The following is a 25,665-nucleotide window of genomic DNA, read 5'->3' as shown; positions in this document are numbered from 1 at the left end:
TGAGTAAATAGTACATACCAGCACTATTTCAAAATAACAAACTCTTGATTGAATAATAAAAACTACAGTTAAACACTAAAAAACTCTAAGCCATCTCCGTGGAGATGTTGCCTGTACAACGGCAAAGAGAATGACTGGGGTAGGCGGAGCCTAGGAGGGATCATGTGACCAGCTTTGCTGGGCTCTTTGCCATTTCCTGTTGGGGAAGAGAATATCCCACAAGTAAGGATGACGCCGTGGACCGGACACACCTATGTTGGAGAAAATTTGTTTAAGATCTTTAGATCCAAAATTGGTCTGAAGGTTCCCTCTTTTTTGGGAACCACAAACAGATTTGAGTAAAATCCCTTTCCCTGTTCCTCCTTTGGAACTGGATGGATCACTCCCATAACTAGGAGGTCTTGTACGCAGTGTAAGAAGTCCAGAAGATATCCCTGGGATAGAATTTCCAAAGCCCAGGGATCCTGGACATCTCTTGCCCACGCCTGGGTGAAGAGCGAAAGTCTGCCCCCTACTAGATCCGTTACCGGATAGGGGCCGTTCCTTCATGCTGTCTTTGAGGCAGCAGCAGGCTTTTTGGCCTGCTTACCTTTGTTCCAGGTCTGGTTAGGTCTCCAGACCGTCTTGGACTGAGCAAAAGTTCCCTCTTGTTTTGCATTAGAGGAAGTTGATGCCGCACTTGCCTTGAAGTTTCGAAAGGCACGAAAAATTAGACTGTTTGGCCCTTGATTTGGACCTATCCTGAGGAAGGGCATGACCTTTTCCTCCAGTGATATCAGCAATAATCTCCTTCAAACCAGGCCCGAATAGGGTCTGCCCCTTGAAGGGAATGTTAAGCAGCTTAGACTTTGAAGTAACGTCAGCTGACCATGATTTAAACCATAGCGCTCTGCACGCCTGGAATGCAAAACCAGAATTCTTAGCCGTTAGTTTAGTCAAATGAATAATGGCATCAGAAACAAAGGAATAGGCTAGCTTAAGTGCTCTAAGCTTGTCAATGGAGTCGCTACCTGTAAAGCCTCCTCCAGAGACTCAAGCCAGAACGCTGCAGCAGCAGTGACAGGAGCAATTCATGCAAGGGGCTGAAGGATAAAACCTTGTTGAATAAACATTTTCTTAAGGTAACCCTCTAACTTTTTATCCATTGGATCTAAAAAAGCACAACTGTCCTTGACAGGGATAGTAGTACGCTTTGCTAGAGTAGAAACTGCTCCCTCCACCTTAGGGACTGTCTGCCATAAGTCCCGTGTGGTGGCGTCTATTGGAAACATTTTTCTAAAAATAGGAGGGGAGAGATCGGCACACCTGGTCTATCCCATTCCTTAGTAATAATTTCTGTAAACCTTTTAGGTATTGGAAAAAACATAATTTATGCTTACCTGATAAATTCCTTTCTTCTGTTGTGTGATCAGTCCACGGGTCATCATTACTTCTGGGATATTATCTGCTCCCCTACAGGAAGTGCAAGAGGATTCACCCAGCAGAGTTGCTATATAGCTCCTCCCCTCTACGTCACCTCCAGTCATTCGACCAAAGACCAACGAGAAAGGAGAAGCCAAGGGTGTAGTGGTGACTGAATTATAATTTAAAAAATATTTACCTGCCTTAAAAAAACAGGGCGGGCCGTGGACTGATCACACAACAGAAGAAAGGAATTTATCAGGTAAGCATAAATTATGTTTTCTTCTGTTATGTGTGATCAGTCCACGGGTCATCATTACTTCTGGGATACCAATACCAAAGCAAAAGTACACGGATGACGGGAGGGATAGGCAGGCTCATTATACAGAAGGAACCACTGCCTGAAGAACCTTTCTCCCAAAAATAGCCTCCGAAGAAGCAAAAGTGTCAAATTTGGAAAATTTGGAAAAAGTATGAAGCGAAGACCAAGTTGCAGCCTTGCAAATCTGTTCAACAGAGGCCTCATTCTTAAAGGCCCAAGTGGAAGCCACAGCTCTAGTAGAATGAGCTGTAATTCTTTCAGGAGGCTGCTGTCCAGCAGTCTCATAGGCTAAACAAATTATACTACGAAGCCAGAAGGAGAGAGAGGTAGCCGAAGCCTTATGACCTCTCCTCTGACCAGAGTACACGACAAACAGGGAAGACGTTTGTCGAAAATCCTTAGTTGCCTGCAAGTAGAACTTGAGGGCACGAACTACATCCAGATTGTGTAGAAGACGTTCCTTCTTTGAAGAAGGATTTGGACACAAGGATGGAACAACAATCTCTTGATTGATATTCCTGTTAGTGACTACCTTAGGTAAGAACCCAGGTTTAGTACGCAGAACTACCTTGTCTGAGTGAAAGATCAGATAAGGAGAATCACAATGTAAGGCTGATAACTCAGAGACTCTTCGAGCCGAGGAAATAGCCATTAAAAATAGAACTTTCCAAGATAACAATTTTATATCAATGGAATGAAGGGGTTCAAACGGAACACCCTGTAAAACGTTAAGAACTAAGTTTAAACTCCATGGCGGAGCAACAGTTTTAAACACAGGCTTGATCCTAGCTAAAGCCTGACAAAAGGCCTGGACGTCTGGATTTTCTGACAGACGCCTGTGTAACAAGATGGACAGAGCTGAGATCTGTCCCTTTAATGAGCTAGCCGATAAACCCTTTTCTAAACCCTCTTGTAGAAAAGACAATATCCTAGGAATCCTAACCTTACTCCAGGAGTAATCTTTGGATTCACACCAGTATAGGTATTTACGCCATATCTTATGGTAAATCCTTCTGGTAACAGGCTTCCTAGCCTGTATCAGGGTATCAATAACCGACTCAGAAAAACCACGTTTTGATAAAATCAAGCGTTCAATTTCCAAGCAGTCAGCTTCAGAGAAGTTAGATTTTGATGTTTGAATGGACCCTGAATCAGAAGGTCCTGTCTTAGAGGTAGAGACCAAGGCGGACAGGATGACATGTCCACCAGATCTGCATACCAAGTCCTGCGTGGCCATGCAGGCGCTATTAGAATCACTGATGCTCTCTCCTGTTTGATTTTGGCAATCAATCGAGGAAGCAGCGGGAAGGGTGGAAACACATAAGCCATCCCGAAGTTCCAAGGTGCTGTCAAAGCATCTATCAGAACCGCTCCCGGATCCCTGGATCTGGATCCGTAGCGAGGAAGTTTGGCGTTCTGGCGAGACGCCATGAGATCTATCTCTGGTTTGCCCCAACGTCGAAGTATTTGGGCAAAGACCTCCGGATGAAGTTCCCACTCCCCCGGATGAAAAGTCTGGCGACTCAAGAAATCCGCCTCCCAGTTCTCCACTCCCGGGATGTGGATTGCTGACAGGTGGCAAGAGTGAAACTCTGCCCAGCGAATTATCTTTGATACTTCCATCATTGCTAGGGAGCTTCTTGTCCCTCCCTGATGGTTGATGTAAGCTACAGTCGTGATGTTGTCCGACTGAAACCTGATGAACCCCCGAGTTTTTAACTGGGGCCAAGCTAGAAGGGCATTGAGAACTGCTCTCAATTCCAGAATGTTTATTGGCAGGAGACTTTCCTCCTGACTCCATTGTCCCTGAGCCTTCAGAGAATTCCAGACAGCGCCCCAACCTAGTAGGCTGGCGTCTGTTGTTACAATTGTCCAGTCCGGCCTGCTGAATGGCATCCCCCTGGACAGATGTGGCCGAGAAAGCCACCATAGAAGAGAGTTTCTGGTCTCTTGATCCAGATTCAGAGTGGGGGACAAATCTGAGTAATCCCCATTCCACTGACTCAGCATGCACAATTGCAGCGGTCTGAGATGTAGGCGTGCAAAGGGTACTATGTCCATTGCTGCTACCATTAAGCCGATCACCTCCATGCATTGAGCTACTGACGGGAGTTGAATGGAATGAAGGACACGGCATGCATTTAGAAGCTTTGTTAATCTGTCTTCTGTCAGATAAATCTTCATTTCTACAGAATCTATAAGAGTCCCCAAGAATGGAACTCTTGTGAGAGGCAAGAGAGAACTCTTCTTTTCGTTCACTTTCCATCCATGCGACCTTAGAAATGCCAGAACTAACTCTGTATGAGACTTGGCAGTTTGAAAGCTTGAAGCTTGTATCAGAATGTCGTCTAGGTACGGAGCTACCGAAATTCCTCGCGGTCTTAGTACCGCCAGAAGGGCACCCAGAACCTTTGTGAAGATTCTTGGAGCCGTAGCCAATCCGAATGGAAGGGCTACAAACTGGTAATGCCTGTCTAAGAAGGCAAACCTTAGATACCGGTAATGATCTTTGTGAATCGGTATGCATCCTTTAAATCCACTGTGGTCATGTACTGACCCTTTTGGATCATGGGTAAGATTGTCCGAATAGTTTCCATTTTGAACGATGGAACTCTTAGGAATTTGTTTAGGATCTTTAAATCCAAGATTGGCCTGAAAGTTCCCTCTTTTTTGGGAACCACAAACAGGTTTGAGTAAAACCCTTGTCCTTGTGCCGACCGCGGAACCGGATGGATCACTCCCATTAATAATAGATCTTGTACACAGCGTAGAAACGCGTCTTTCTTTATTTGGTTTGTTGACAACCTTGACAGATGAAATCTCCCTCTTGGGGGAGAGAATTTGAAGTCTAGAAGGTATCCCTGAGATATGATCTCTAGCGCCCAGGGATCCTGGACATCTCTTGCCCAAGCCTGGGCGAAGAGAGAGAGTCTGCCCCCCACTAGATCCGATCCCGGATCGGGGGCCCTCGGTTCATGCTGTCTTAGGGGCAGCAGCAGGTTTTCTGGCCTGCTTGCCCTTATTCCAGGACTGGTTAGGTTTCCAGCCTTGTCTGTAACGAGCAACAGCTCCTTCCTGTTTTGGTGCAGTGGAAGTTGATGCTGCTCCTGCTTTGAAATTCCGAAAGGGACGAAAATTAGACTGTCTAGCCTTAGCTTTGGCTTTGTCTTGAGGTAGAGCGTGGCCCTTACCTCCTGTAATGTCAGCGATAATTTCTTTCAAACCGGGCCCAAATAAAGTTTGCCCCTTGAAAGGTATATTAAGTAATTTGGACTTAGAAGTTACATCAGCCGACCAGGATTTTAGCCACAGCGCCCTACGTGCCTGAATGGCGAATCCTGAATTCTTAGCCGTAAGTTTGGTTAAATGTACTACGGCCTCCGAAATGAATGAATTAGCTAGTTTAAGAACTCTAAGCCTGTCCGTAATGTCGTCCAGAGTAGCTGAACTAAGGTTCTCTTCCAGAGACTCAATCCAAAATGCTGCCGCAGCCGTAATCGGCGCGATGCATGCAAGGGGTTGCAATATAAAACCTTGTTGAACAAACATTTTCTTAAGGTAACCCTCTAATTTTTTATCCATAGGATCTGAAAAAGCACAGCTATCCTCCACCGGGATAGTGGTGCGCTTAGCTAAAGTAGAAACTGCTCCCTCCACCTTAGGGACCGTTTGCCATAAGTCCCGTGTGGTGGCGTCTATTGGAAACATCTTTCTAAATATTGGAGGGGGTGAGAACGGCACACCGGGTCTATCCCACTCCTTAGTAACAATTTCAGTTAATCTCTTAGGTATAGGAAAAACGTCAGTACTCGCCGGTACCGCAAAGTATTTATCCAACCTACACATTTTCTCTGGTATTGCAACAGTGTTACAATCGTTAAGAGCCGCTAAGACCTCCCCTAGTAATACACGGAGGTTTTCCAATTTAAATTTAAAATTTGAAATATCTGAATCCAATCTGCTTGGATCAGAACCGTCACCTACAGAATGAAGCTCTCCGTCCTCATGCTCTGCAAGCTGTGACGCAGTATCAGACATGGCCCTAGAATTATCAGCGCACTCTGTTCTCACCCCAGAGTGATCACGCTTGCCTCTTAGTTCTGGTAATTTAGCCAAAACTTCAGTCATAACAGTAGCCATATCTTGTAATGTTATCTGTAATGGCTGCCCAGATGTACTAGGCGCCATAATATCACGCACCTCCCGGGCGGGAGATGCAGGTACTGACACGTGAGGCGAGTTAGTCGGCATAACTCTCCCCTCGCTGTTTGGTGAAATTTGTTCAATTTGTACAGATTGGCTTTTATTTAAAGTAGCATCAATACAGTTAGTACATAAATTTCTATTGGGCTCCACCTTGGCATTGGAACAAATGACACAGGTATCTTCCTCTGAATCAGACATGTTTAACACACTAGCAATAAACATGCAACTTGGTTACAATCTTATTTAACAAAAACGTACTGTGCCTCAAAGAAGCACTAAACGATTAAATGACAGTTGAAATAATGAACTGAAAAACAGTTATAGCATCACTCTTTAAAAACAACACAACTTTTTAGCAAAGGTTTGTTCCCATTAGTAAAGTAACACTAATTAAATTTTAAACATAAAAATTACAGAGCAACGTTTTAAATCACAGTCACTATATAAGTCTCACAGCTCTGCTGAGAGAATCTACCTCCCTTCAAAGAAGTTTGAAGACCCCTGAGTTCTGTTAGAGATGAACCGGATCATGCAGAAAATACAAGAGTAACTGACTGGAAATTTTTGATGCGTAGCAAAGAGCGCCAAAAACGGCCCCTCCCCCTCACACACAGCAGTGAGAGAGAAACGAAACTGTCATAATTAAAACAAGCAACTGCCAAGTGGAAAAATAATGCCCAAATATTTATTCACTCAGTACCTCAGAAATGCAAACGATTCTACATTCCAGCAAAAACGTTTAACATGAAAAATACCTATTAAAAGGTTTAATGTACTTTTACAGAGTAATTCCGGTGAAATACCATCCCCAGAATACTGAAGTGTAGAGTATACATACATGTCATTATAACGGTATGGCAGGATTTTCTCATCAATTCCATTCAGAAAATAAAAACTGCTACATACCTCAATGCAGATTCAACTGCCCGCTGTCCCCTGATCTGAAGCTTTTACCTCCCTCAGATGGCCGAGAAACAGCAATATGATCTTAACTACTCCGGTTAAAATCATAAGAAAAACTCTGGTAGATTCTTCTTCAAACTCTGCCAGAGAGGTAATAACACGCTCCGGTGCTATTGTAAAATAACAAACTTTTGATTGAAGTTATAAAAACTAAGTATAATCACCATAGTCCTCTCACACCTCCTATCTAGTCTTTGGGTGCAAGAGAATGACTGGAGGTGACGTAGAGGGGAGGAGCTATATAGCAACTCTGCTGGGTGAATCCTCTTGCACTTCCTGTAGGGGAGCAGATAATATCCCAGAAGTAATGATGACCCGTGGACTGATCACACATAACAGAAGAAACATCAGTACACACCGGCACTGCATAGTATTTATCCAGTCTACACAATTTTTCTGGCACTGCAATTGTATCAGTCATTCAGAGCAGCTAAAACCTCCCTGAGTAACACGCGGAGGTGTTCAAGCTTAAATTTAAATGTAGAAATATCAGAATCAGGTTGCATCATCTTCCCTGAGTCAGAAACATCACCCACAGACTGAAGCTCTCCTTCCTCAGCTTCTGCATATTGTGAGGCAGTATCAGACATGGTTCTTAAAGCGTCAGTATGCTCTGTATTTCGTCTAACTCCAGAGCTATCTCGCTTTCCTCTAAATTCAGGTAGTCTGGCTAATAACGCTGGCAGTGTATTATCCATGACTGCCGCCATGTCTTGTAAAGTAAACGCTATGGGCGCCCTAGATGTACTTGGTGCCATTTGAGCGTGAGTCCCTTGAGCGGGAGTCAAAGGAGCTGACACGTGGGGAGAGTTAGTCGGCATAACTTCCCCCTCGTCAGATTCCTCTGGTGATAAATTTTTTAAAGACAGAATATGATCTTTATTGCTTAAAGTGAAATCAGTACATTTGGTACACATTCTAAGAGGGGGTTCCACCATGGTTTTTAAACATAATGAACAAGGAGTTTCCTATATGTCAGACATGTTTACACAGACTAGCAATGAGACCAGCAAGCTTAGAAAACACTTTAATTCAAGTTAACAAGCAAATATAAAAAACGGTACTGTGCCTTTAAGAGAAACAAATTTTGTCAGAATTTGAAAAACAGTGAAAAAAAGGCAGTAAAACAAACGAAATTTTTACAGTGTGTATAATAAGCTAGCAGAGCATTGCACCCACTTGCAAATGGATGATTAACCCCATAATTAAAAAAAATGGATCAAAAACGTTTTTTAACAGTCACAACAAACTGCCACAGCTCTGCTGTGGCCCTACCTTCCCAAATAAACAACTTTGGAAAGCCTCTGAGCCCTTTAGAGATGTCCTTTAGCATTCAGGGTACTCCTGGAGAAAGCTGGATGTCTCAGTCTGTAATTTTAACTGTGCAAAAAAGCGCTAAATTAGGCCCCTCCCACTCATACTACAACAGTGGAAAGCTTCAGGGAACTGTTTCTAGGCAAATTTAAGCCAGCCATGTGGAAAAAACTAGGCCCCAATAAAGTTTTATCACCAAAACATATATAAAAACGTTTAAACATGCCAGCAAACGTTTAATATTGTAAATTTATAAGAGTATTACCTCTGAAAGTAAGCATGATACCAGTCGCTATTAAATCACTGTATCCAGGCTTACCTTACATAAATCCGGTATCAGCAGCATTTTCTAGCATTTACATCTCTAGAAAAAATCTTTAACTGCACATACCTCATAGCAGGATAACCTGCACGCCATTCTCCCGCTGAAGTTACCTCACTCCTCAGTCATATTTGAGAATAGCAATGGATCTTAGTTACAACCTGCTAAGATCATAGAAAACACAGGCAGATTCTTTTTCTATTTACTGCCTGGGATAAAATAGTACAACTCCGGTACCATTTAAAAATAACAAACTTTTGATTGAAGAAAAAACTAACTATATTTCACCACTTTCTCTCTTACTACCTCCATGCTTGTTGAGAGTTGCAAGAGAATGACTGGATATGGCAGTTAGGGGAGGAGCTATATAACAGCTCTGCTGTGGGTGTCCTTTTGCAACTTCTTCTTGGGAATGAGAATATCCCACAAGTAATGGATGATCCGTGGACTGGATACACCTTACAAGAGAAAAACAGAATTTATGCTTACCTGATAAATTACTTTCTCCAACGGTGTGTCCGGTCCACGGCGTCATCCTTACTTGTGGGATATTCTCTACCCCAACAGGAAATGGCAAAGAGCCCAGCAAAGCTGGTCACATGATCCCTCCTAGGCTCCGCCTTCCCCAGTCATTCGACCGACGTAAAGGAGGAATATGCATAGGAGAAATCATATGATACCGTGGTGACTGTAGTTAGAGAAAATAATTCATCAGACCTGATTAAAAAACCAGGGCGGGCCGTGGACCGGACACACCGTTGGAGAAAGAAATTTATCAGGTAAGCATAAATTCTGTTTTCTCCAACATAGGTGTGTCCGGTCCACGGCGTCATCCTTACTTGTGGGAACCAATACCAAAGCTTTAGGACACGGATGATGGGAGGGAGCAAATCAGGTCACCTAGATGGAAGGCACCACGGCTTGCAAAACCTTTCTCCCAAAAACAGCCTCCGAAGAAGCAAAAGTATCAAATTTGTAAAATTTGGTAAAAGTGTGCAGTGAAGACCAAGTCGCTGCCTTACATATCTGATCAACAGAAGCCTCGTTCTTGAAGGCCCATGTGGAAGCCACAGCCCTAGTGGAGTGAGCTGTGATTCTTTCAGGAGGCTGCCGTCCGGCAGTCTCATAAGCCAATCGGATGATGCTTTTAAGCCAAAAAGAGAGAGAGGTAGAAGTTGCTTTTTGACCTCTCCTTTTACCAGAATAAACAACAAACAAGGAAGATGTTTGTCTGAAATCCTTTGTAGCCTCTAAATAGAATTTTAGAGCACGAACTACATCCAAATTGTGCAACAAACGTTCCTTCTTTGAAACTGGATTCGGACACAAAGAAGGCACAACTATCTCCTGGTTAATATTTTTGTTAGAAACAACTTTCGGAAGAAAACCAGGTTTAGTACGCAAAACCACCTTATCTGCATGGAACACCAGATAAGGAGGAGAACACTGCAGAGCAGATAACTCTGAAACTCTTCTAGCAGAAGAAATTGCAACCAAAAACAAAACTTTCCAAGATAATAACTTAATATCTACGGAATGTAAGGGTTCAAACGGAACCCCTTGAAGAACTGAAAGAACTAAATTGAGACTCCAAGGAGGAGTCAAAGGTTTGTAAACAGGCTTGATTCTAACCAGAGCCTGAACAAAAGCTTGAACATCTGGCACAGCCGCCAGCTTTTTGTGAAGTAAAACAGATAAAGCAGAAATCTGTCCCTTCAAAGAACTTGCAGATAATCCTTTCTCCAAACCCTCTTGTAGAAAGGATAGAATCTTAGGAATTTTTATCTTGTTCCATGGGAATCCTTTAGATTCGCACCAACAGATATATTTTTTCCATACTTTATGGTAAATTTTTCTAGTTACAGGCTTTCTAGCCTGAATAAGAGTATCAATGACAGAATCTGAGAACCCACGCTTTGATAAAATCAAGCGTTCAATCTCCAAGCAGTCAGTTGGAGTGAGGCCAGATTCGGATGTTCGAACGGACCTTGAACAAGAAGGTCCCGTCTCAAAGGTAGCTTCCATGGTGGAGCCGATGACATATTCACCAGGTCTGCATACCAAGTTCTGCGTGGCCACGCAGGAGCTATCAAGATCACCGAAGCCCTCTCCTGATTGATCCTGGCTACCAGCCTGGGAATGAGAGGAAACGGTGGGAATACATAAGCTAGGTTGAAGGTCCAGGGCGCTACTAGTGCATCTACTAGAGTCGCCTTGGGATCCCTGGATCTGGACCCGTAGCAAGGAACCTTGAAGTTCTGACGAGACGCCATCAGATCCATGTCTGGAATGCCCCATAATTGAGTTATGTGGGCAAAGATTTCCGGATGGAGTTCCCACTCCCCCGGATGAAATGTCTGACGACTCAGAAAATCCGCTTCCCAATTTTCCACTCCTGGGATGTGGATTGCAGACAAGTGGCAGGAGTGAATCTCCGCCCATTGAATTACTTTGGTCACTTCTTCCATCGCCAGGGAACTCCTTGTTCCCCCCTGATGGTTGATATATGCAACAGTCGTCATGTTGTCTGATTGAAACCTTATGAATTTGGCCTTTGCTAGTTGAGGCCAAGCCTTGAGAGCATTGAATATCGCTCTCAGTTCCAGAATGTTTATCGGGAGAAGAGATTCTTCCCGAGACCATAGACCCTGAGCTTTCAGGGGTTCCCAGACCGCGCCCCAGCCCACCAGATTGGCGTCGGTCGTGACAATGACCCACTCTGGTCTGCGGAAGCTCATCCCTTGTGACAGGTTGTCCAGGGTCAGCCACCAACGGAGTGAATCTCTGGTCCTCTGATCTACTTGGATCGTCGGGGACAAGTCTGTATAATCCCCATTCCACTGTCTGAGCATGCACAGTTGTAATGGTCTTAGATGAATTCGCGCAAAAGGAACTATGTCCATTGCCGCAACCATCAAACCTATTACTTCCATGCACTGCGCTATGGAAGGAAGAAGAACAGAATGAAGTACTTGACAAGAGCTTAGAAGTTTTGATTTTCTGGCCTCTGTCAGAAAAATCTTCATTTCTAAGGAGTCTATTATTGTTCCCAAGAAGGGAACTCTTGTTGACGGGAATAGAGAACTTTTTTCTACGTTCACTTTCCACCCGTGAGATCTGAGAAAGGCTAGGACAATGTCCGTATGAGCCTTTGCTTGTGGCAGAGACGACGCTTGAATCAGTATGTCGTCCAAGTAAGGTACTACTGCAATGCCCCTTGGCCTTAGCACCGCTAGAAGGGACCCTAGTACCTTTGTGAAAATTCTTGGAGCAGTGGCTAATCCGAATGGAAGTGCCACAAACTGGTAATGCTTGTCCAGAAAGGCGAACCTTAGGAACCGATGATGTTCCTTGTGGATAGGAATATGTAGATACGCATCCTTTAAATCCACCGTGGTCATGAATTGACCTTCCTGGATGGTAGGAAGAATTGTCCGAATGGTTTCCATTTTGAACGATGGAACCCTGAGAAATTTGTTTAGGATCTTGAGATCCAAAATTGGCCTGAATGTTCCCTCTTTTTTGGGAACTATGAACAGATTGGAGTAAAACCCCGTCCCTTGTTCTCCTAATGGAACAGGATGAATCACTCCCATTTTTAACAGGTCTTCTACACAATGTAAGAATGCCTGTTTTTTTATTTGGTCTGAAGACAATTGAGACCTGTGGAACCTTCCCCTTGGGGGTAGTTCCTTGAATTCCAGGAGATAACCTTGAGAAACTATTTCTAGCGCCCAAGGATCCTGAACATCTCTTGCCCAAGCCTGAGCGAAGAGAGAGAGTCTGCCCCCCACCAGATCCGGTCCCGGATCGGGGGCCAACATCTCATGCTGTCTTAGTAGCGGTAGCAGGCTTCTTGGCCTGCTTACCTTTGTTCCAGCCTTGCATCGGTCTCCAGGCTGGCTTGGTTTGAGAATAATTACCCTCTTGCTTAGAGGATGTAGAATTTGAGGCTGGTCCGTTTCTGCGAAAGGGACGAAAATTTGTTTTATTTTTAGCCTTAAAAGACCTATCCTGAGGAAGGGTGTGGCCCTTTCCCCCAGTGATGTCTGAAATAATCTCTTTCAAGTCAGGGCCAAACAGCGTTTTCCCCTTGAAAGGGATGTTAAGCAATTTGTTCTTGGAGGACACATCCGCTGACCAAGACTTTAGCCAAAGCGCTCTGCGCGCCACAATGGCAAAACCTGAATTTTTCGCCGCTAATCTAGCTAATTGCAAAGTGGCGTCTAAGGTAAAAGAGTTAGCCAATTTAAGTGCTTGAACTCTGTCCATAACCTCCTCATAAGAAGATGCTTTATTGAGCGACTTTTCTAGTTCTTCGAACCAGAAACACGCTGCTGTAGTGACAGGAACAATGCATGAAATTGGTTGTAGAAGGTAACCTTGCTGAACAAACATCTTTTTAAGCAAACCCTCTAATTTTTTATCCATAGGATCTTTGAAAGCACAACTATCTTCTATAGGGATAGTGGTGCGTTTGTTTAGAGTAGAAACCGCCCCCTCGACCTTGGGGACTGTCTGCCATAAGTCCTTCCTGGGGTCGACCATAGGAAATAATTTCTTAAATATAGGGGGAGGGACAAAAGGTATGCCGGGCCTTTCCCATTCTTTATTTACAATGTCCGCCACCCGCTTGGGTATAGGAAAAGCTTCGGGGGGCACCGGGACCTCTAGGAACTTGTCCATCTTACATAATTTCTCTGGAATGACCAAATTGTCACAATCATCCAGAGTAGATAACACCTCCTTAAGCAGAGCGCGGAGATGTTCCAATTTAAATTTGAATGTAATAACGTCAGGTTCAGCTTGTTGAGAAATTTTTCCTGAATCTGAAATTTCTCCCTCAGACAAAACCTCCCTGGCCCCTTCAGACTGGTGTAAGGGCATGTCAGAACCATTATCATCAGCGTCCTCATGCTCTTCAGTATCTAAAACAGAGCAGTCGCGCTTTCGCTGATAAGTGGGCATTTTGGCTAAAATGTTTTTAATAGAATTATCCATTACAGCCGTTAATTGTTGCATAGTAAGGAGGATTAGCGCACTAGATGAACTAGGGACCTCCTGAGTGGGCAAGACTGGTGTAGACATAGAAGGAGATGATGCAGTACCATGCTTACTCCCCTCACTTAAGGAATCATTTTGGGCAACATTATTATCAGTGGCATCATTGTCCCTACTTTGTTTGTCACATTCATCATATATATTTAAATGGAGGAACCTTGGCTTCCGAACATACAGAACATTGTCTATCTGATGGTTCAGACATGTTAATAGGCATAAACTTGATAACAAAGCACAAAAAACGTTTTAAAATAAAACCGTTACTGTCACTTTAAATTTTAAACTGAACACACTTTATTACTGAATATGTGAAAAAGTATGAAGGAATTGTTCAAAATTCACCAAAATTTCACCACAGTGCCTTAAAAGTATTGCACACCAAATTTGAAAGCTTTAACTCTTCAAATAACGGAACCGGAGCCGTTTTTACATTTAACCCCTATACAGTCCCTGGTATCTGCTTTGCTGAGACCCAACCAAGCCCAGAGGGGAATACGATACCAAATGACGCCTTCAATAAGCTTTTTCAGTGGATCTGAGCTCCTCACACATGCATCTGCATGCCTTGCTTCTCAAAAATAACTGCGCATTAGTGGCGCGAAAATGAGGCTCTGCCTATGACTAGAAAAGGCCCCCAGTGAAAAAGGTGTCCAATACAGTGCCTGCCGTTTTTTTAACACAATTCCCAAGATTAAAATAACTCTTCAAAGTTATAAACCATTAAATATGTTTATAAAGTAATCGTTTTAGCCCAGAAAAATGTCTACCAGTCTTTAAAGCCCTTGTGAAGCCCTTTATTCTTATATTTAAAACTAAGAAAATGGCTTACCGGATCCCATAGGGAAAATGACAGCTTCCAGCATTACCAAGTCTTGTTAGAAATGTGTCATACCTCAAGCAGCAAAGTCTGCCCACTGTTTCCCCCAACTGAAGATACTTCATCTCAACAGTCCTGTGTGGAAACAGCCATCGATTTTAGTAACGGTTGCTAAAATCATCTTCCTCATACAAACAGAAATCTTCATCTCTTTTCTGTTTCAGAGTAAATAGTACATACCAGCACTATTTTAAAATAAACTCTTGATTGAAGAATAAAACTACATTTAAACACCAAAAAACTCTAAGCCATCTCCGTGGAGATGTTGCCTGTGCAACGGCAAAGAGAATGACTGGGGAAGGCGGAGCCTAGGAGGGATCATGTGACCAGCTTTGCTGGGCTCTTTGCCATTTCCTGTTGGGGTAGAGAATATCCCACAAGTAAGGATGACGCCGTGGACCGGACACACCTATGTTGGAGAAATGTGGTTTTATTTTACCCCACTTCCTATATTCCTCTTGCCTTCTTTATGCTCAGAGGGCTATGCTGTTTGCATTTTTCCCATTCCTAAAACTGCTATATGAGGAAATTGAATATTTTGTCTAAATGTTATTTTTTCTTTTACATTTTGCCCTGACCCTCATCCCAATTGGGGTTGCTCTTTCTTTATAACTGTAAAAAAATTTACTTAAAAGATGCAGATATAATTATAATAGTTTATATTTGTTTAATGAATTATTTATTCTATTTTCCTAGTAATTAAAGTCAGCATAATATCTATTTTACTCACATATAAGTTCATGCTGATAACAGGCTCCAATGTCTGTGCTAAGGAAGAAGGTTCCCTTATTCACTCCAGTTACATCAATACCCGATATCGCTCAGTGCTCTGGCCGTGTCTGTAAAAAGTATATTAAATGGTTTAGACAGATAATAATAAATAATGGTTCTGATTAACTGTACGTATGGTATAATTAAAGGCACACATAACAATTCATGTTATACAGATCAGCTGTTTAGGATATTACATATGTTCTATTGATTCAGCACAAACATTTAGTAGAGTTAACACTGTGTGTGTTATAGTTGCCCCTTAAAAGGGATATTAAAGTCCAAATTAATCTTTCATGATTCAGATAGGGCATGTAATTGCAAACAACTTTCTAATTTACTTTTATTATCAAATTTGCTTTGTTCTCTTGGTATTCTTAGTTGAAAGCTAATCCTAGGAGGCTCCTATGCTAATTTCTAATTTTCTAATGTATTTTAGATTTTTCACAGCTAGAGGGTGTTAGTTCATGTGTTTCATATAAAAAACATTGTGCTCATGCACGTGGAGGTATTTAAGAGTCAGCACAAATTGCCTGAAATGCAAGTCTGTCAAAAGATCTGAGATAAGGAGGCAGTCTGCAGAAGCTTAGATACAAGGTAATTACAGAGGTAAAAAAGAGTCCATGAGCTAGTGACATATGAGATATACAATCCTACCAGGAGGGGCAAAGTTTCCCAAACCTCAAAATGCCTATAAATACACCCCTCACCACACCCACAATTCAGTTTAACGAATAGCCAAGCAGTGGGGTGATAAAGAAAGGAGTAGAAAGCATCAACAAAGGAAATTTGGAAATAATTGTGCTTTATACAAAAAATCATAACCACCATAAAAAGGGTGGGCCTCATGGACTCTTGCCAATATGAAAGAAATGAATTTATCAGGTAAGTTCTTACATAAATTATGTTTTCTTTCATGTAATTGGCAAGAGTCCATGAGCTAGTGACATATGGGATATCAATACCCAAGATGTGGAGTCTTCCACTCAAGAGTCACTAGAAAGGGAGGGAATAAAATAAAAACAGCCATATTCTGCTGAAAAAATAATCCACAACCCAAAAAATAAGTTTATTTTCACTTTTGAAAGAAAAAAAACTTAAATCAGAAGCAGAAGAAGCAAACTGAAACAGCTGCCTGAAGAACTTTTCTACCAAAAACTGCTTCCAAAGAAGCAAATACATCAAAATGGTAGAATTTAGTAAATGTATGCAAAGAGGACCAAGTTGCTACTTTTCAAATCTGATCAACTGAAGCTTAATTCTTAAAAGCCCACAAAGTGGAGACTGATCTAGTAGAATGAGCTGAAATTCTGAGGCGGGGTTTGACCCGACTTCAAATAAGCTTGATGAATCAAAAGTTTCAACCAAGAAGCCAAGGAAATAGCAGAAGCTTTCTGGCCTTTCCTAGGACCAGAAAATAAAACAAATAGACTGGAAGTCTTCCTGAAATTTTTAGTAGCTTCCACATAATATTGCAATGCTCGTACCACATCCAAAGAATGTAAGGATTTCTCCAAAGAATTCTTTGGATTAGGACATAAAGAAGGGAAAACAATTTCTCTACTAATGTTGTTAGAATTCACAACCTTAGGTAAAAATTGAAAAGAAGTCCGCAAAACTGCCTTATCCTGATGAAAAATCAGAAAAGGAGACTCACAAGAAAGAGCAGATAGCTCAGAAACTCATCTAGCAGAAGAGATAGCCAAAAGGAACAACACTTTCCAAGAAAGTAGTTGAATGTCCAAAGAATGCATAGGTTCAAATGGAGGAGCCTATAAAGCCTTCAGAACCAAATTAAGACTCCAAGGAGACGAAATTGACTTAATGACAGGCTTAATACGAACTAAAGCCTGTACAAAATAGTGTATATCAGGAAGTATAGCAATCTTTCTGTGAAATAAAACAGAAAGAGCAGAGATATGTCCTTTTAAGGAACTTGCAGACAAACCCTTATCCAAACCATCCTGAAGAAACTGCAAAATTCTAGGCATTCTAAAAGAATGCCAGGAGAATTTATGAGAAGAACACCATGAAATGTAAGTCTTCCAAACTCTATAATATATTTTTCTAGAGACAGATTTACGAGCTTGTAACATAGTATTAATCACTGAGTCAGAGAAACCTCTATGACTTAGTACTAACCGTTCAATTTCCATACCTTCAAATTTAATGATTTGAGATCCTGATGGAAAAACGGACCTTGAGATAGTAGGACCGTCCGTAACCGAAGTGGCCAAGGCGGCAACTGGACATCCGAACCAGATCCGCATACCAAAACCTGTGGGGCCATGCTGGAGCCACCAGCAACACAAAAGACTGTTCCATGATGATTTTGGAGATCACTCTTGGAAGGAGAACTAGAGGCAGGAAGATGTAAGCAGGTTGATAACACCAAGGAAGTGTCAGCGCATCCACTGCTTCCGCCTGAACATCCCTGGACCTGGACAGGTATCAGGGAAGTTTCTTGTTTAGACGAGAGGCCATGAGATCTATCTCTGGAAGCCCCCACATCTGAACAATCTGAGAAAACACATCTGGATGGAGAGACCACTCCCCTGGATGTAAAGTCTGGCGGCTGAGATAATCCGCCTCCCAATTGTCTACACCTGGGATATGCAACGCAGAGATTAGACAGGAGCTGGATTCCGCCCAAGCAAGTATCCTAGATACATCTTTCATAGCTTGGGGACTGTGAGTCCCACCCTGATGATTGACAGCTCCCCAACCTGAAAGACTCGCATCTGTTGTGATCACAGTCCAGGTTGGGTAAACAAAAGAAGCCCCTTGAACCAAACGATGGTGATCTATCCACCATGTCAGAGAGTGTCGTACATTGGGATTCAATGATATTAATTGTGATATCTTTGTATAATCCCTGCACCATTGATTCAGCATACAAAGCTGTAGAGGGCTCATGTGAAAACAAGCAAAGGGGATCGCGTCCAATGCTGCAGTCATGAGACCTAAAACTTCCATGCACATAGCCACTGAAGGGAATGACTGAGACTGAAGGAGCCGACATGCTGCAACCAATTTTAAACGTCTCTTGTCTGTTAGAGACAGAGTCATGGACACTGAATCTATCTGGAAGCCTAAAAAGGTGACCCTTGTCTGAGGAATCAAGAAACTTTTTGGTAAATTGATCCTCCAACCATGTTTGTGTGAGATTCTGCAGTATGTAAAGACTGAGCTAGTACCAAGATATCGTCCAAATACGGAAACACCGCAATACCCTGTTCTCTGATTACAGATAGTAGAGCACCCAGAACCTTTGAAAAGATTCTTGGAGCTGTTGCTAGGCCAAATGGAAGAGCAACAAATTGGTAATGCTTGTCTAGAAAAGAGAATCTCAGAAACGGATAGTGTTCTGGATGAATCGGAATATGAAGGTATGCATCCTGCAAGTCTATTGTGGACATATAATGTCCTTGCTGAACAAAAGGCAGAATAGTCCTTATAGTCACCATCTTGAAAGTTGGTACTCTTACATAACGATTCAAAATTTTCAGATCCAGAACTGGTCTGAACAAATTTTCTTTCTTTGGTACAATGAATAGGTTTGAATAAAACCCCAAACCTTGTTCCTGAGGAGGAACTGGCATGATTACCCCTGAAGACTCCAGGTCTGAAACACACTTCAGAAAAGCCTGAGCTTTTACTGGATTTACAGGGATGTGTGAGAGAAAACATCTTCTCACAGGAGGTCTTACTTTGAATCCTATACGATACCCTGAGAGACAATGCTCTGAATCCAATGATTTTGGACGGATTTTATCCAAAAATGAGAATGAGGGCCGCACCTTCATGCGGACTTAGGGGCAGACTTTGGTTTCCTAAATGGCTTGGATTTATTCCAATTTGAGGAAGGCTTCCAACTGGAAGCAGATTCCTTGGGAGGAGGATTGAGTTTTGTTTCTTATTCTGACGAAAGGAACGAAAGCGGTTAGAAGCCTTAGATCTACCCTTAGGTTTTTTTATCCTACCTTGGAAAGAAAGAGATAGTAATCTAGATTTAGATGTCATATCAGCATTCCAAGATTTAAGCCACAAAGCTCTTCTAGCTAATACAGCTAAAGACATGGATCTAACATCAATTTTGATAATATCAAAAATGGCATCACAAATAAAATGATTAGCATGTTGCAGTAAGCGAACAATGCTAGATATGTCAAAATCCAATTCATGTTGCGCTAAATTTTCCAACCAGAAAGTTGATGCAGCCGCAACATCACCCAAAAAAATAGCAGGTCTGAGAAGATGACCTGAATATAAATAGGCCTTCGTTAGATAAGATTCAAGCTTCCTAGCTAAAGGATCTTTAAAGGAAGTGCTATCTTCCATAGGAATAGTGGTACGTTTAGCAAGAGTAGAAATAGCCCCATCAACTTTGGGGATCTTTTCCCAAAACTCTATAGATTTTGCTGGTAAAGGATACAATCTCTTAAACCTTGAAGTAGGAATAAAGGAAGTACCTGGCTTATTCCATTCCCTAGAAATCATATCAGAAATAGCTTCAGGAATGGGAAAAACACCTGGGGAAACCACAGGAGGTTTAAAAACAGCATTTAAACGTTTATTAGACTGAACATCAATAGGACTGGTTACCTCAATATCCAAAGTAATTAACACTTCTTTTAATAAAGAACGCATATACTATATTTTAAATAAATAAGTAGATTTGTCAGTGTCAATATCTGAGGAAGGATCTTCTGTTTCAGATAGATCCTTTGTTAAAAGAAGTGTTAATTACTTTGGATATTGAGGAAGCTAGTCCTCTTGAGATTAAAACTAGTAAATGTTTAAATGCTGTTTGTAAACCTACTGTGGTTTCTCCAGAGGTTTTTCCTATTCCTGATGCTATTTCTGACATGATTTCTAAGGAATGGAATAAGCCAGGTACTCCTTTTAATCCTTCTGCAAGGCTTACAAACTTGTATCCTTTATCAGCGGTTGCAATAGAGTTTTGGGAAAAGATCCCCAAAGTTGATGGGGCTATTTCTACTCTTGCTAAACGAACCACTATTCCTATGGAAGATAGTACTTCCTTTAAAGATCCTTTAGATAGGAAGCTTGAATCTTATCTAAGGAAAGCCTATTTATATTTAGGTCATCTACGTAGGCCTGCAATTACTTTGGCTGATGTTGCAGCTGCTTCAACTTTTGGTTGGAGAATTTAGTGCAACAAGAATTGGATTCTGACATATCTAGCATTGTTCACTAACTGCAACATGCTAATCATTTTATTTGTGATGACATTTTTGATATTATCAAAATTGATGTTAGATCCATGTCTTTAGCTATTTTAGCTAGAAGAGCTTTGTGGCTTAAATCTTGGAATGCTGATATGACGTCTAGATTACTCTCTTTCCAAGGTAATAATTTATTTGGTTCTCAGTTGGATTCTATTATTTCAACTGTTACTGGGGGGGGGGGCGATGAGTTTTTTTACCTCAGGATAAAAAACCTAAGGGTAAATCTAAGGCTTATAATCATTTTTGTTCCTTTCGACAAAATAAGGAACAAAAACCTAATCCTTCCCAAAAGAAATCTGTTTCCAATTGGAAGCCTTCCTCAAATTGGAATAAATCCAAGCCTTTCAAGAAACCAAAGTCAGCCCCTAAGTCCGCATGAAGGTGCGGCCCTCATTCCAGCACAGCTGGTAGTGGGAAGATTAAGGTTTTTCAAGGATGTTTGAATAAATTCTGTCCAAAATCAATGGATTCAGAGCATTGTCTCTCAGGGGTACCAAATTGGATTCAGAGTAAGACCTCCTGTGAGGAGATTTTTTCTCTCACGCATCCAAGTGAATCCAGTAAAAGCTCAGGCTTTCCTGAAGTGTGTTTCAGATCTGGAGGTTTCAGGAGTAATCATGCCAGTTCCTTTTCAGGAACAAGGCCTGGGGTTTTATTCAAAGCTATTCATTGTCCCAAAGAAAGAAAATTCATTTAGACCAGTTCTGGATCTGAAAATTTTGAATTGTTATGTAAGAGTACCAACTTTCAAGATGGTAACTATAAGGACTATTCTGCCTTTTGTTCAGCAAGGACATTATATATCTACAATAGACTTGCAGGATGCTTACCTTCATATTCTGATTCATCTAGAACATTATCAGTTCCTGAGATTCTCTTTTCTAGACAAGCATTACCAATTTGTTGCTCTTCCATTTGGCCTAGAAACAGCTCCAAGAATCTTTTCAAAGGTTCTGGGTGCCCTACTCTCTGTAATCAGAGAACAGGGTATTGCAGTGTTTCCCTATTTGGACGATATCTTGGTACTAGCTCAGTCTTTACGTTCTGCAGAATCTCACACAAATCAACTTCTGTTGTTTCTTCGAAAACATGGTTGGAGGATCAATTTACCAAAAACTTTTTTGATTCCTCAGACAAGGGTCACCTTTTTAGGTTTCCAGATAGATTCAGTGTCCATGACTCTGTCTCTAACAGACAAAACATTGGTATATAAGGTGTTTGAATTCATTGTACACACTAGCTTGACAAAGGGACAGAAGTCCAGAAACGTTGCTGTCTTTTTCCTGCTGTCTCTAAATAAATGCTTTATGCTGTCACCTCTTGTCATTTTGAATACATTTGTTCTGACCTTGGAAGCAGGTCACGGTGACTTTGCATAATCTACTGTGTGCTGGACTTCCTACACTGTTTTTCTAACAGACAAGAGACAATTGAAATTGGTTGCAGCATGTCGGCACCTTTAGTCTCAGTCATTCCCTTCAGTGGCTATGTGCATGGAAGTTTTAGGCCTCATGACTGCAGCATTGGACGCGATTCCTTTTGCTCGTTTTCACATGAGACCTCTCCAGCTTTGCATGCTGAATCAATGGTGCTGGGATTATACAAAGATATCACAATTAATATCCTTAAATCCAAATGTTCGACACCCTGACGTGGTGGTTAAATCACCAGCATTCAGTTCAAGAGGCTTCTTTTGTTCGGCCAACCTGGACTGTAATCACAACAGATGGAAGTCTTTCAGGTTGGGGAGCTGTCTGGGGATCTCTGACAGCACAAGGAGTTTGGAAATCTCAAGAGGCGAGACTCACAGAACCCTAGCTATGAAAGAAGTATCTAAGATACATGTTTGGGCAGAATCCAGCTGTTGTCTAATTTCTGCGGTCCATATCCCAGGTGTAAACAATTAGGAGGCGGATTAACTCAGCCGTCAGACTTTACATCCAGGGGAGTGGTCTTTCCATCCGGATGTGTTTTCTCAGATTGTTCAGATGTGGGGTCTTCCAGAAATCGATCTGATGGCTTCCCATCTAAACAAGAAACTTCCCAGATACCTGTCCAGGTCCAGGGATTCTCAGGCGGAAGCAGTGGATGCGCTGACACTTCCTTGTTGTTATCAACCTGCTTATATCTTCCCGCCTCTAGTTCTTCTTCCGAGAGTGATCTCCAAGATCATCATGGAACAATCGTTTGTGTTGCTTGTGGCTCCAGCATGGCCCCACAGGTTTTGGTATGCGGATCTTGTTCGGATGTCCAGTTGCCAACCTTGGCCACTTCCGTTAAGGCCGGACCTACTGTCTCAAGGTCCGTTTTTCCATCAGGATCTCAAATCATTAAATTTGAAGGTATGGAAATTGAACGCTTAGTATTAAGTCATAGAGGTTTCTCTGACTCAGTAATTAATACTATGTTACAAGCTCGTAAATCTGTCTCTAGGAAGATTTATTAACGAGTTTGGAATATTTACATTTCATGGTGTTCTCATAAATTCTCTTGGCATTCTTTTAGAATTCCTAGAATTTTACAGTTTCTCTAGGATGGTTTGGATAGGGGTTTGTCTGCAAGTTCCTTGATGGGACAAATCTCTGCTCTTTGTTTTATTTCACAGAAAGATTGCTAAACTTCCTGATATTCACTGTTTTGTACAGGTTTTAGTTCATATTAAGCCCATCATTAAATCAATTTCTCCTCCTTGGAGTCTTAATTTGGTTTTGAAGGCATTACAGGCTCCTCCGTTTGAGCCTATGCATTCTTTGGACATTAAACTACTTTCTTGGAAAGTGTTGTTCCTTTTGGCCATCTCTTCTGCTAGAAGAGTGTCTGAGCTATCTGCTCTTTCTTGTGAATCTCCTTTTCTGATTTTTCATCAGGATAAGGCGGTTTTGCGGACTTCATTTGAATTTTTACCTAAGGTTGTGAATTCGAACAACATTAGTAGAGAAATTGTTGTCCTAATCCTAAGAATCCTTTGGAAAGATCCTTACATTCTTTGGATGTGGTAAGAGCTTTGAAATACTATGTTGAAGCTACTAAAGATTTCAGGAAGACTTCTAGTATGTTTGTTATATTTTCTGGCCCTAGGAAAGGTCAGAAGGCCTCTGCTATTTCCTTGGCCTCTTGGTTAAAGATTTCGATTCATCGTGCTTATTTGGAGTTGGGTCAAGCCCACCTCAGAGAATTACAGCTCATTCAACTAGATCAGTCTCCACTTTGTGGGCTTTTAAGAATGAAGCTTCAGTTGATCAGATTTGCAAAGCAGCGACTTGGTCCTCTTTGCATACATTTACTAAATTCTACCGTTTTGATGTATTTGCTTCTTCTGAAACAGTTTTTGGTAGAAAAGTTCTTCAGGCAGCTGTTTCAGTTTGATTCTTCTGCTGCTATTTTAAGTTTTTCTTTTCTTCATAAGAATAACTTATATTTGGGTTGTGGATTATTTTTTCAGCATTTGGCTGTTTATTTTTTATCCCTCCCTCTCTAGTGACTCTTGCGTGGAGTTCCACATCTTGGGTATTTGATATCCCATACGTCACTAGCTCATGGACTCTTGCCAATTACAAGAAAGAAAACAATTTATGTAAGAACTTACCGGATAAATGAATTTCTTTCATATTGGCAAGAGTCCATGAGGCCCACACTTTTTATGGTGGTTATGATTTTTTGTATAAAGCACAATTATTTCAAATTTCTTTGTTGATGCTTTTTACTCCTTTCTTTATCACCCCACTACTTGGCTATTCGTTAAACTGAATTGTAGGTGTGGTGAGGGGTGTATTTATAGGCATTTTGAGGTTTGGGAAACTTTGCCCCTCCTGGTAGGATTGTATATCCCATACGTCACTAGCTCATGGACTCTTGCCAATATCAAAGAAATGGATTTATCAGGTAAGTTCTTACATAAATTATGTTTTCAATTGCTTTCTTAGATATAGAAAAGAAAAGGAAGTGTTTGTGTTTACATAGAGTGATAATATGGATGAGATATTTTTTGACAAGTTCAGTCCATTTAAAAAGGATCATAAAAAATAGAATTACAAAACCACAGATGCATAATAAAATACAATGCAATAAAACTTACTATGAATTTAAAAAGAGCAATAGATTGTTTTCTGATACATGTAGTTCTGCACCTGTACCATGTGACAGCTTTCAGCCAATAACAGACTCATATTTTTATATAATGTAAACTCCTGCATATGCTAAGTAGGAGCCGCTGCCTCAGGTCATTTAAAAGGCTGTGTACAATTTAATAATGAAAATAAATTACAAACAGCAAACAGTTATTTTACATAAAAACTAAAGCTAAAGGTGAAATTTCCCATACACTTTATACTATTTTATACACCGGTAAAACAAGTCTTTAGAAACGCATTAAAGGGACAGCAAAGTCACAATTACACTTTTATTATTCAAATTAAAACAACTTTCCAATTTCCTCCTATTATCAAATCTGCTTTATTCCCTTGGGGACCTTTGTGACAAAGCATATAATGCACTATGGTGCGCTAGCTGCTGATTAGTGGCACACACAAGCCTCTTGCCATTGGATCACTTTTTGTGGTCAGCTAGCTCCCAGTAGTGCATTGCTGCTGCTTCAATAAAGGATATCTAGAGAATTAAGCAAATATCATAATAGAAGTAAATTGGAAAGTTAAATTTAAAATATGTTCTATTTAAATAATGAAAAATGTGGAGTTTCTTGTTCTTTTAAGCAAAAACCAAAATGTACAGGACACTGTCCCTTTAAGTCTGTGATCAAATGTGCAGAATACACTTACTAAGGTCTTTACTAACAACAAGAATCGAAATAGATCATGTCGCTAGACTTCCTGTTTGGGAGAGGGGTTGCTGACTCACGGAGAGATCCGAGTGTCACCCCCTATCCCCTGGGAGTAAACCTTCTGCCCGCCGGCTACCGAAAGAACACCTCTTGTTTGACGAGACACGGATCATCGGCCGTAAGCAGTACCTTGCTTCAAGTGGGCACGCGCTCTCTCTTCAGATCTCTCAAAGTGGAAACTCGGGCTGTGGTATTGGTTTGGATCCTTATACTCCCCAAGAAACTGCAAGTATTACACCAAGTCCTGGTTCCCAGTATCTTACACTTGAGCCGGTGGGCTCATGAATGGAGGGTGCCTGACATTGTATGTTTGCTGTTGAGGTGACAACCGTTACTGCT

At 41.4% G+C, this 25,665-nt stretch overlaps 1 pseudogene; it reads right to left on the bottom strand.

Moving 5' to 3' along the window:
• Positions 1 to 25,665, bottom strand: part of LOC128661372 (zinc finger protein 721-like) — a 411,744-nt pseudogene that overhangs the window by 323,114 nt on the left and 62,965 nt on the right.

The sequence above is a fragment of the Bombina bombina genome, chromosome 5, assembly GCF_027579735.1.
Source record: "Bombina bombina isolate aBomBom1 chromosome 5, aBomBom1.pri, whole genome shotgun sequence".
NCBI lineage: Eukaryota > Metazoa > Chordata > Amphibia > Anura > Bombinatoridae > Bombina > Bombina bombina.
The sequence above is the reverse complement of the archived record's forward strand: the minus strand, read 5'-3'. Positions and strand labels throughout refer to the sequence as shown.